Raw genomic sequence first — 9,795 nt, 5'->3', positions numbered from 1 at the left:
ATTTGGAGAGTACAGTGAAATGCAAAGACTTTACCACATTTATTATAATCATTGGGCTTCTCTCCACTATGTGCTCATTAATGTATTTAGAAATGACTGTTATATGCAAAGATTCAATCACATTGATTAAATTCATAGTGTTTTTCTCCTAGACATGTTCTTTTGTGTATTCAGTGATGACTGTATCCTGGAAAGGGTTTACCTCATTCATTACATTCATGCAGTTTCTCTACAGTATGTGTTCTTTTATGTATGCAGAGACCATTGTGACAAGCAATGGGTGAATAAACTGATTGCACTCATAAGGTTACTCTCTTGAATGTGTTCTATTATGTACTTGCAGATGGTAGTGAGTTGCCAAGGTATTACCACAGTGATTATATTAATAAGGGTTCAATCCAGTGTGATTTCTCTTGTGTATGTACAAAGAATTATGACATGCAAAGGCTTTATCATATTGTTAACATTCATGTGGTTTCTCCCTTGTATATGATCTTCATGTGGTTGCAGATTACTGTGATGGGAAAATGCTTTTCAACACTGATTACATTCATAAATTTTCTCTCCTGTATGTATTCTTTTGTAATAATCGAGACTACAAAGTTGTGAAAAGTCTTTACTACATTGAATATATTCATGAGGTTTCTTTCCAATATGGGACCTTTTATGTTTTAGAGACTAATGGGTCATGCATAGGCTTTAGCACACTGACTACATTCATAAGTTTTCTCTCCAAAATGGGTTATTTTATGATTTTTGGAGACAATAACTTTGTGAAAAGGTTTTTACCACTTTGATTACATTCATAAGACATCTCTCCAGTATATTTTCTTTTATGTCTTTGGAGATGATTGGGAGTAACAAAGACTTTACATCATTGATTACCTTTATAAGGTTTCTCTCCAGTATGTGCTTTTTTATGTTATTGGGGATGACTGGGTGTTGCAAAGGCTTTACCTCATTGATTACATTCATAAGTTTCTTTCTCTAGTATGTGTTTTTTTTTTTATGATATTAGAGTGTTCTCTCTTCTGCATAGGCTTTACCACATTGATTATATTCTGTAACCTCCTTCCAGTCTAGCAAGGCTGACTCAGACCATCTGCCACTGAGGCAGAGCCACCTGCTGTGCTGCTTCTCATCCCTCTCCTTTGATATGCCACTACCTGATACCTGCCTGAGCCCAAACCATTTCTCCAAGATCTTCCGGAGTTAACACCGAACTGTGATCTTTGTGAGCTTTTTCTAAAAGGCTGATCTGTCAACTACACAAGGAATTTGGAGTGACTGGGAATGGGCCTCCCCTCTTCTTTATAAAGTGTGTTCACCAACATTAAAGTTGAGCTTTGATCAGGAAAACTTGACTTAGCTCCATTCTTTCTCTCATCAGTCTAGTTCCCTCTCTTTCAGCTAGAGTCTGCCTCCTCAGCCATACCCCATTTCTTGTGAGCTGCTGGACAGTCTGCAACAATATTCATAGGGTTTCTTTCCAGTATGTGCTCTTTTATGTCTTTGGAGATGACTGGTCCTGCAAAGGCTTTACCACATTGTTTACATTTATAAGATTTCTCTCTAGTACGTGTTCTTTTATGATATTGGAGATGATTCCACTGTGAAAACGCTTTACCACATTGAATACATGTCTTAGTCAGGGTTTCTATTCCTGCACAAACATCATGACCAAGAAGCAAGTTGGGGAGGAAAGGGCTTATTCGGCTTACACTTCCATGCTGCTGTTCATCACCAAAGGAAGTCAGGATTGGAACTCTGACAGGTCAGGGAGCATGAGCTGATACAGAGGCCATGGAGGGATGTTCTTTACTGGCTTGCCTCACTTGGCTTGCTCAACCTGCTCTCTTATAGAACCCAAGACTACCAGCCCAGAGATGGTCCCACCCACAAGGGGCCATTCCCCCTTGATCACTAATTGAGAAAATGCCTTACAGTTGGATCTCATGGAGGCATTTCCTCAACTGAAGGCCTTTCTCTGTGATAACTCCAGCTGTGTCAAGTTGACATAAAACTAACCAGTACAATTGACCCCTTGTCAACTTGACACACAAACACATCACTAGTAAGCCTCAATCCTTACATTCTTATTCATCCCCAAGATCTAAATAACTTTAAAAGTCCCACAGTCTTTACATATTCTTAAATTTTCAATCTCTTTAAAATATCCATCTCTTTTAAAATTCAAAGTCTTTTTACAATTAAAAGTCTCTTAACTGTGGGCTCCACTAAAACAGTTTCTTCCTTCAAGAAGGAAAATATCAGGGCACAGTCACAATCAAAGCAAAAATCAATCTCCAACCGTCCAACGTCTAGGATCCAACTCAGGATCTTCTGGGCTCCTCCAAGGGCTTGGGTCACTTCTCCAGCCATGCCCTTTGTAGCACACACGTCGTCCTCTGGGCTCCAGATGCCTGTACTCCACTGCTGCTGCTGCTCTTGGTGGTCATCTCGTGGTACTGCCATCTCCAAAACACTGTGTGACCCCTTCAGTTCTGGGCCTTCAATTGCAACTGAGGCTGAACCTTCACCAATGGCCTTCCATGGCCTCTCACAGTGCCGAGCCTCAGCTGCTCGGCATGACCCCTTCATGCCTTCAAAACCAGTACCACCTGGGTGACCCTTACATATTACCAAGTCCCGCTGCAGCAGGAGTACAACCTTGGGTATCTCTGGAACACAGCCTCTTTGTGCTTTCAGAAAACACTTCCCAGAAGATGTCACCTCAACTATGCTGGTCTCTTCTTAATCACCGCTAATTTCTTAGATCCAGCTAACCAGCATCAATAGTCCCAGTAATGCAAAGTTTTTGCTTTAGTAGTTCTGGTATCTTGTTAATCACAGCTGATTCTTCAGCCCCAGCTAACCAGAACTACAGAATCTTCACAATCAAAACAGCAATGCCCTGAAAAGGGTTTTTAATTTTCCCCCCGAAATTTCACAAACCAGGCCTCCATCTTCTGCACTGTTCTCAACATTATCTTCCAAGCTCCTACAAAACATCTGACAGAGCTCTTAACAATGAATGGATATTCAAGCCCAACGTTCCAAAGTCCTTCCACAGTCCTCCCCAAAACATGGTCAGGTTGTCACAGGAATACCCCACTCTGCTGGTACCAATTTGTCTTAGTCAGGGTTTCTATTCCTGCACAAACATCATGACNAAGAAGCAAGTTGGGGAGGAAAGGGCTTATTCGGCTTACACTTCCATGCTGCTGTTCATCACCAAAGGAAGTCAGGACTGGAACTCAGACAGGTCAGGGAGCAGGAGCTGATACAGAGGCCATGGAGGGATGTTCTTTACTGGCTTGCCTCACTTGGCTTGCTCAACCTGCTCTCTTATAGAACCCAAGACTACCAGCCCAGAGATGGTCCCACCCACAAGGGGCCATTCCCCCTTGATCACTAATTGAGAAAATGCCTTACAGTTGGATCTCATGGAGGCATTTCCTCAACTGAAGGCCTTTCTCTGTGATAACTCCAGCTGTGTCAAGTTGACATAAAACTAACCAGTACAATACATTTATAAGGTTTCTCTCTAGTATGTGTTCTTTTATGTATTTTGGAGATGACTGTGCCATACAAAGGTTTTACCACATTGATTACATTCATATGGTTTCTCTCTGGTATGGGTTCCTTTATGATACTAGAGATGACTGTGTCTTGCAAAGGCTTTACCACACTGATTACATTCATAGGATTTCTCTGCATTATGTGTTCTTTTATGTCTTTGGAGTTGAATGGGCCTTGCAAAGCTGTCACCACATTTATTACATTCATAGGGTTTCTCTCCACTATGAGTTCTTACATGTTTTCTAGAACTTTGACAGTGTTCTTTAATATGATGATCTGTGGGAACTAAAAAGTGACCCAGGAAAGAGGGGGGAGGGAGGATAGCCCAAGTCTGGCCAGAGTTACATCTATGCTCTAGATAGGCAGAAGCAGGAAGGCTGCCAGAAGCTTTCCAGTCAGCCCCTGGTAGGCATCCAAGCCTCTGACCCACTTGATAGGGGGTGGACAAGGGGCAGCCCCCAAAACCAAAAGGGGCCTCGGGGTTACATTCTGTAGCCCTGGGGATATGGGAGAAAGAACATAGGAAAGAGAGGTTCCCACACAGGTGAGAGTCTGTGCAGCTGAACAGAGACAGTCTATGATTTTAGAGCTTTATTGTAGAAATGCAGGGGGAAATAGAGAAGGGAGAGAAAGAGAGAGAGAGAGAGAGAGAGAGAGAGAGAGAGAGAGAGAGAGAGAGAGAGAAGGCTGGAGAATAAGAGGGAGAGAGAGGAGAGAGGAGAGGAGAAGACAAAAAGAGAGGAGTGAGAGGGTGGGAGTGAGGAGTAAGAGAAAGAGAGCAAGGAAGGGCCAAACAGACCCTTTTATGGTATGCTGCTATCTCTACTGTTGCTAGGTAACTGGGGAGGAGTTTAGCCTGAAGGTCAGAAGCTTGGGATATTTCCTACATGACTTCTTGCCATGCTTCTCTTGTGGGGCCTTGGGGTGGGGGTAACTTAGGCAGGAACCAGAGTTCCAGGAGCATGAGAGAACTCCTTCTGTCCCATGTAGGTGAATTACCACTGGATCCTGGGGTTCAGCATCTCAGTTCTACTGGAGTCCATCCTGTCTGTGCATAGCCCAATGCCCCACAATGATCTTTACAATTGTAGCCTACAGTATTGAGGTTCCAGTAGGACTCCAGCATCACATCTTTGTAGAGATTCTTCTGGGAAGGATCAGCAAATTCCAATCTTCCCCAGTGAAATTCACTTCCACATCATAATAAGTCACTGTATCCATGTCTCAATTTCAGAGCTTCCCTGAGGTCACCTCACAGCACCCAACAGCAGAGTTCAAAGCAGGGCATAGAGAACCATTCAAGCCTGCACATTCACAGGGAACTTGCAGAAAGAACTAGTGTGTGCAGTTTTATGTGGAGTTCTTTGATCCATTTGATCTCGAGTTTCATGCCAAGTGATAGATATGGGTCTATTTGCATTCTTCTACATGCAAACATCCAGTCAGACTAACACCATTTGTTGAAAATGTTTTCATTTTTCCATTGAATGATTGTAGGTTTTTTTTTTTTTTTTTTTTTTTTTTTTTTTTTTGTCAAATATCAAATGTCCATTGGTGTGTAGATTTATTTCTTGGACATTAATTCTGTTTGGTTGATCAACCTGTCCATTTTCTTCTATTACTATTATTCTTAGCTTAGGTCTTTTCATAGTATCCCAAATTTCCTGGATATTTGTGTCAGGAATTTTTTAGATTTAACATTTTCTTTTACTCTTGAAACAAATTCTTCTCTCAGATCCTATACTTCTGCGGTTCTTTTTTTTTTTTTTCATCTATTGCATTCTGTTGGTGATGCTTGCATCTGTCTCTTGTAGTTCCTGTTCATTTTCCTAGGTTTTCCATCTCCAGGATTACCTCAGTGTAGTGACTTGTGTTTTCATGCTAATTATGTTACCCAAAATACTGTTTTCAGTGTCCAGCACATGGGACTAAAGGAAGCCTGTCCTCAGTTGTTTTTTGACTAGACAATAAATAATTTACTAGCAGCCAATGGCTGAGCAGGAAGGCAGAGGTTGGACTTTTAGGATAACTTGGAAAGGACCAAGGAAGGAGGAAGAAGAGAATCGGTCATTATGAAGGTATAGAGAACAACCACAGCAGAAAGTTCAAGAAGAATGAGAAAGCTGACATATAGGTGCAGGTGAACAGCAGCCTCAGGAGGTCTGCTTAGCAGGGTCCAGGGCAGCAAAGATAAAATATAGATTTAGTAAGTACTAACTGATAAATATTGGAGGGGAGTGTATCTTAGCCATGTGGAGTTAGGGAGAAGCTCAGGCATTGAGCTACTTAAGGTATTTAAAATATAAGGCTGTGTATTTCTTTCAGGACTCCAGAATATTGGGGCAATAGTGAGAAGCATGCATGTACATCCCCAGAAAGTTTAAAGTGGATTACCAAATTACTGCTTCAGTTGGCACTCAGTGTGTTAGACCTGTACTCACTTTTACAAGTTAATTGGAGATCCTGAAGGGAAAACACATGCTGTTACTTCACAATAGGAGGTGGGAAAATTGGTTTCTCAGCAGAGCTGAGCTAATTCATGTAGTTGCTCCCAAAGCCATGCAGGTTCACTAGAACAAAGATGCACAGATGCAGGCAATTGGAGATTTACCTCAGGCAGTTATCAAAGGCCTCTGACTGCCCCAGAGAGTTTGAACTTGGAGGCACTGGGAGCCCCTACATTGGAAATAGACTAACTACAAAAGAAGACAGAGGCAGACAGTAGAGGGTGCTCACCTCCAACAAGCAGATAATCAAAGGATAGAGTTGAATGAAATTTTATTTCCTTTTAAGGATAGAAAGGTGTATAATTGTAATAACTTAAGTGTTTTTAAGTATAGATGGAATAAAAAAGTCCAGGCCTTTTCTCTCAAATAAAAGAAACAAAGACATGGAAAGAAAATGAATGAGAAAAATGTAATAAAAAAAAACGAAACCATCTATGCCAGGGCAGCACTCACTCAGCTTCTTTGATCATGGTCTACACAGAGATTCTGGGATTACTTAGCCTGGTATAACAAATTTAAGGTCTGCTTATAAATATGCTTATACAGTAAGTACAAGGAAAGTTAACTGAAGATAAATACATAGGATATTGATATTGATCTCAATAGAAGGGAGAATGAATGAGAAAATGTAAAAGAAATTTGAAAAGTCTGTGCCAAGATAGTACTGGTTTATTTCAAGGTAGTCTATGTGGGAGCCTGGGATTCGTTATCGTAGAATGACAAATTCAGAGCCTAGAAAAAGGCTTATATAGTAAGTATAGTAAGTAGAAGGGAAGTTAATTGATGTTAAACACATAGTAAGGGATGTTGCTTCAAGTTATATAAAGAGAAAGGAATACACACACATACATACATGTGTGTGTACACACATGTATGTGTGTGTATGTATGTATGTGTATGTGTGTGTGTGTGTGTGTGTGTGTATGTGTGTGTGTTCTGTTCTGGCATAGATGTTTTCAATTTTCTTTTATTGCATTTTATTATATATAATAAAATATATTCTCCACAGGGAGTCTAATCTCCACAGAAGGTAGAATTTCAGTATGCATGTATGGATAAATAAATTGAGGCTTTGATCTTAAATTTTAGGTCAAGAGAAAGAGTAAGAGATAGGGAGAATAACCTTATCTCAGACAGATAGTAGAAACATAGACCTTGATCTTGTTCAAGGCAGGGTAGTAATGAATAGTAAGGTATAGTTAAGAAACACTGTCTCAAAAGATAATAATATTTGCTTAGATTGCTTTAACTGCTTTGAATTGTTTTAATTATCAAAATTCATGTGGTTATAAGTTTGCTTGGTTCATTTCAGGGTCATCAATTCTATTCCATTGATCTACCTATCTGTCACTGTACCATGCAGCTTTTATTACAATTGCTCTGTAGTATAGCTTGAGATCAGGAATTGTGATTCCACTAGATGGTCATTTATTGTTGAGAATAGTTTTCCCTATCCTAGGTTTTGGTTATTCCAAATGAAATTGCAAATTGCTCTTTCTAACTCTGAAGAATTGATTTGAAATTTTGATGGGCATTACATTGAATTTGTAGATTTCTTTTGGCAAGATGGCCATTTTGGCTATTTTAATCCTGCCAATCCATTAGCATAGGAGATCTTTTCATCTTTGGAGGTCTTCTTTGATTTTTTTCTTCAGAGACTTGAAGTTCTTGACATACAGATCTTTCTCTTGTTTGGTTAGAGTCACACCAAGGTATTTTATATTGTTTGTGACTATTGTGAAGGGTGTCTTTTCCCTAATTTCTTTATCAGCCCATTTAATCTTTGAGTATAGGAAGGCTACTGATTTGTTTAAGTTAATTTTATATCTACCCACTTTGGCAAAGTTGTTTATGTAGGTGTAGGAGTTCTCCAGTGGAATTTTGGGGGTCACTTATATATGCTACCATACCATCTGCAAATAGTGATATTTAACATCTTCCCTTCTAATTTGTATCCATTTTACCTCCTTTTGCTGTCTAATTGCTCTAGCTAGGACTTCCAGTACTCTATTGAACAGGTAGGGAGAGAGTTGACAGCCTTGTCTAGTCCCTCATTTTAGTAGGGTTGCTTCAAGTTCCTCTCCATTTAGTTTGATGTTGACTACTGGCTTGCAGTATATTGCTTTTACTATGTCTAGGTATGGGCATTGAGTTCCTGAATTTTTCATGATATATTTTATATAGATGATAGTTTTCAAAATCATAAGAAATCCACAGAATGTGACAGTTAATGTTATTTCATTAGTAAAGATCATTTGATCTTTATAACTATGAGACATGTCTGCTTATTGACAGTAGTACACCCTTCACAGTTCAAAGAATATATTGAGCATCATTACTTCCAGGCAGAGTTGCTTATTGTGGCAATCTTGTCACTGGCAAGAATTGTCCTAATTCATCTACAGACAAAGAATACTTTCGAGAAAAGGGTAGTCAACAGCTTAGCTCTGACAAGAAAGTGTAAGAAAGTCTGTCATATTTTCTGATTCACAGCAGGTCTTCCAGATTTTTCTGGGCTGAAGACAAATACTCCAACATTATAAGAAATTAAGAGACTGTCCAAGCAGCCAGCTGTCTCCCCATATTGTTTAATTTTGGAAACTAGCTCCTTGTGCTTCCTACATATTCAGGTAAAAATTCATTCTCAGATATCCAGCAGGGTTGAAGACAACTTACCGTTTCATAATCAAACTTAAGTTGTTTTACATTAAGGAAGATCTAGATTTGAAAAGATAGTTTTCACATGGTAATACAAGTTAGAATCAAAACATATATAGACCCTTTAAGTTATGATAGATGACAAAATATATCTTAAATTGACAAAATTGATGAATTGGATGCTATTAGTGTATATCATACCTCATAGTTTAATAACTGTTATGATTATGCTCAGTGAATATGTGTTATGATTATGTTCTGAAAGAAAAGGCCTTTTAGTGGACAAAAAGTAGGGGGAACTATAGTGGCATGTGTTCCCATGCTAGTTTTGTTACCCAAAAATTTGTTTGGAGTGTCCTGTACTAGTAATATAGGAATTCTTTCCCCAGTTGGTTTTTAATTGGTCAATAAAGTTACTAATAGCCAATAACCAAGCAGGAAGACAGAGGTGGGACATTTAAGACTCCCAGAAAGGGAAAGAGGAAGGAGGAAGAAGGGATTTCACCATGATCAGGGTGTAGGAGACAGAACACTCCAGAAAGGTGCAAGAGGGTGAGACAGCAAACATCTGTGTGCCAAGGGGAGGGATGAGGACGTGGGGAAGGGGTGGCCCCAAGAGATCTGCCCAACAGGGTCCAGAGCAGCTAAGATAAAGTATAAATTTATTAAGTATTAACTTAGGAATATTGGAGGGGAGTGTGAGTTAGCCATGTGGCCCTGCCATTGAGCTGTTTAAGATATTTAAAATATAAGGTATATGTCTGTCTGTCTATCTTTCAGGACTCCAGAACATTGGGGCAACAGTGAGAAGCACATGTGCACCCGCAGTGAAATTTATAGCAGATTAACAAATTATCACTATGCCTAAGATTGTTTTTTTGTTTTGTTTTTTTTTTTTTTTTTTTTTTTTTTTTTTTTTTTTTTAACATTTTCAGGTATTGAGTAGCTTTTTTTGTTTTTTGTTTTTGCTTTTCTTTTTTCTTTTTTTAAATTTCATTGACCTGTGTGATTGTATTTTTCTGTATTTGTTTTATTCATTTTCTCTTTA

This window comes from Mus caroli, chromosome 11 (genome assembly GCF_900094665.2).
Source record: "Mus caroli chromosome 11, CAROLI_EIJ_v1.1, whole genome shotgun sequence".
In the NCBI taxonomy this organism is placed as follows: Eukaryota; Metazoa; Chordata; class Mammalia; order Rodentia; family Muridae; genus Mus; species Mus caroli.
This window is presented reverse-complemented; position numbering follows the sequence as displayed.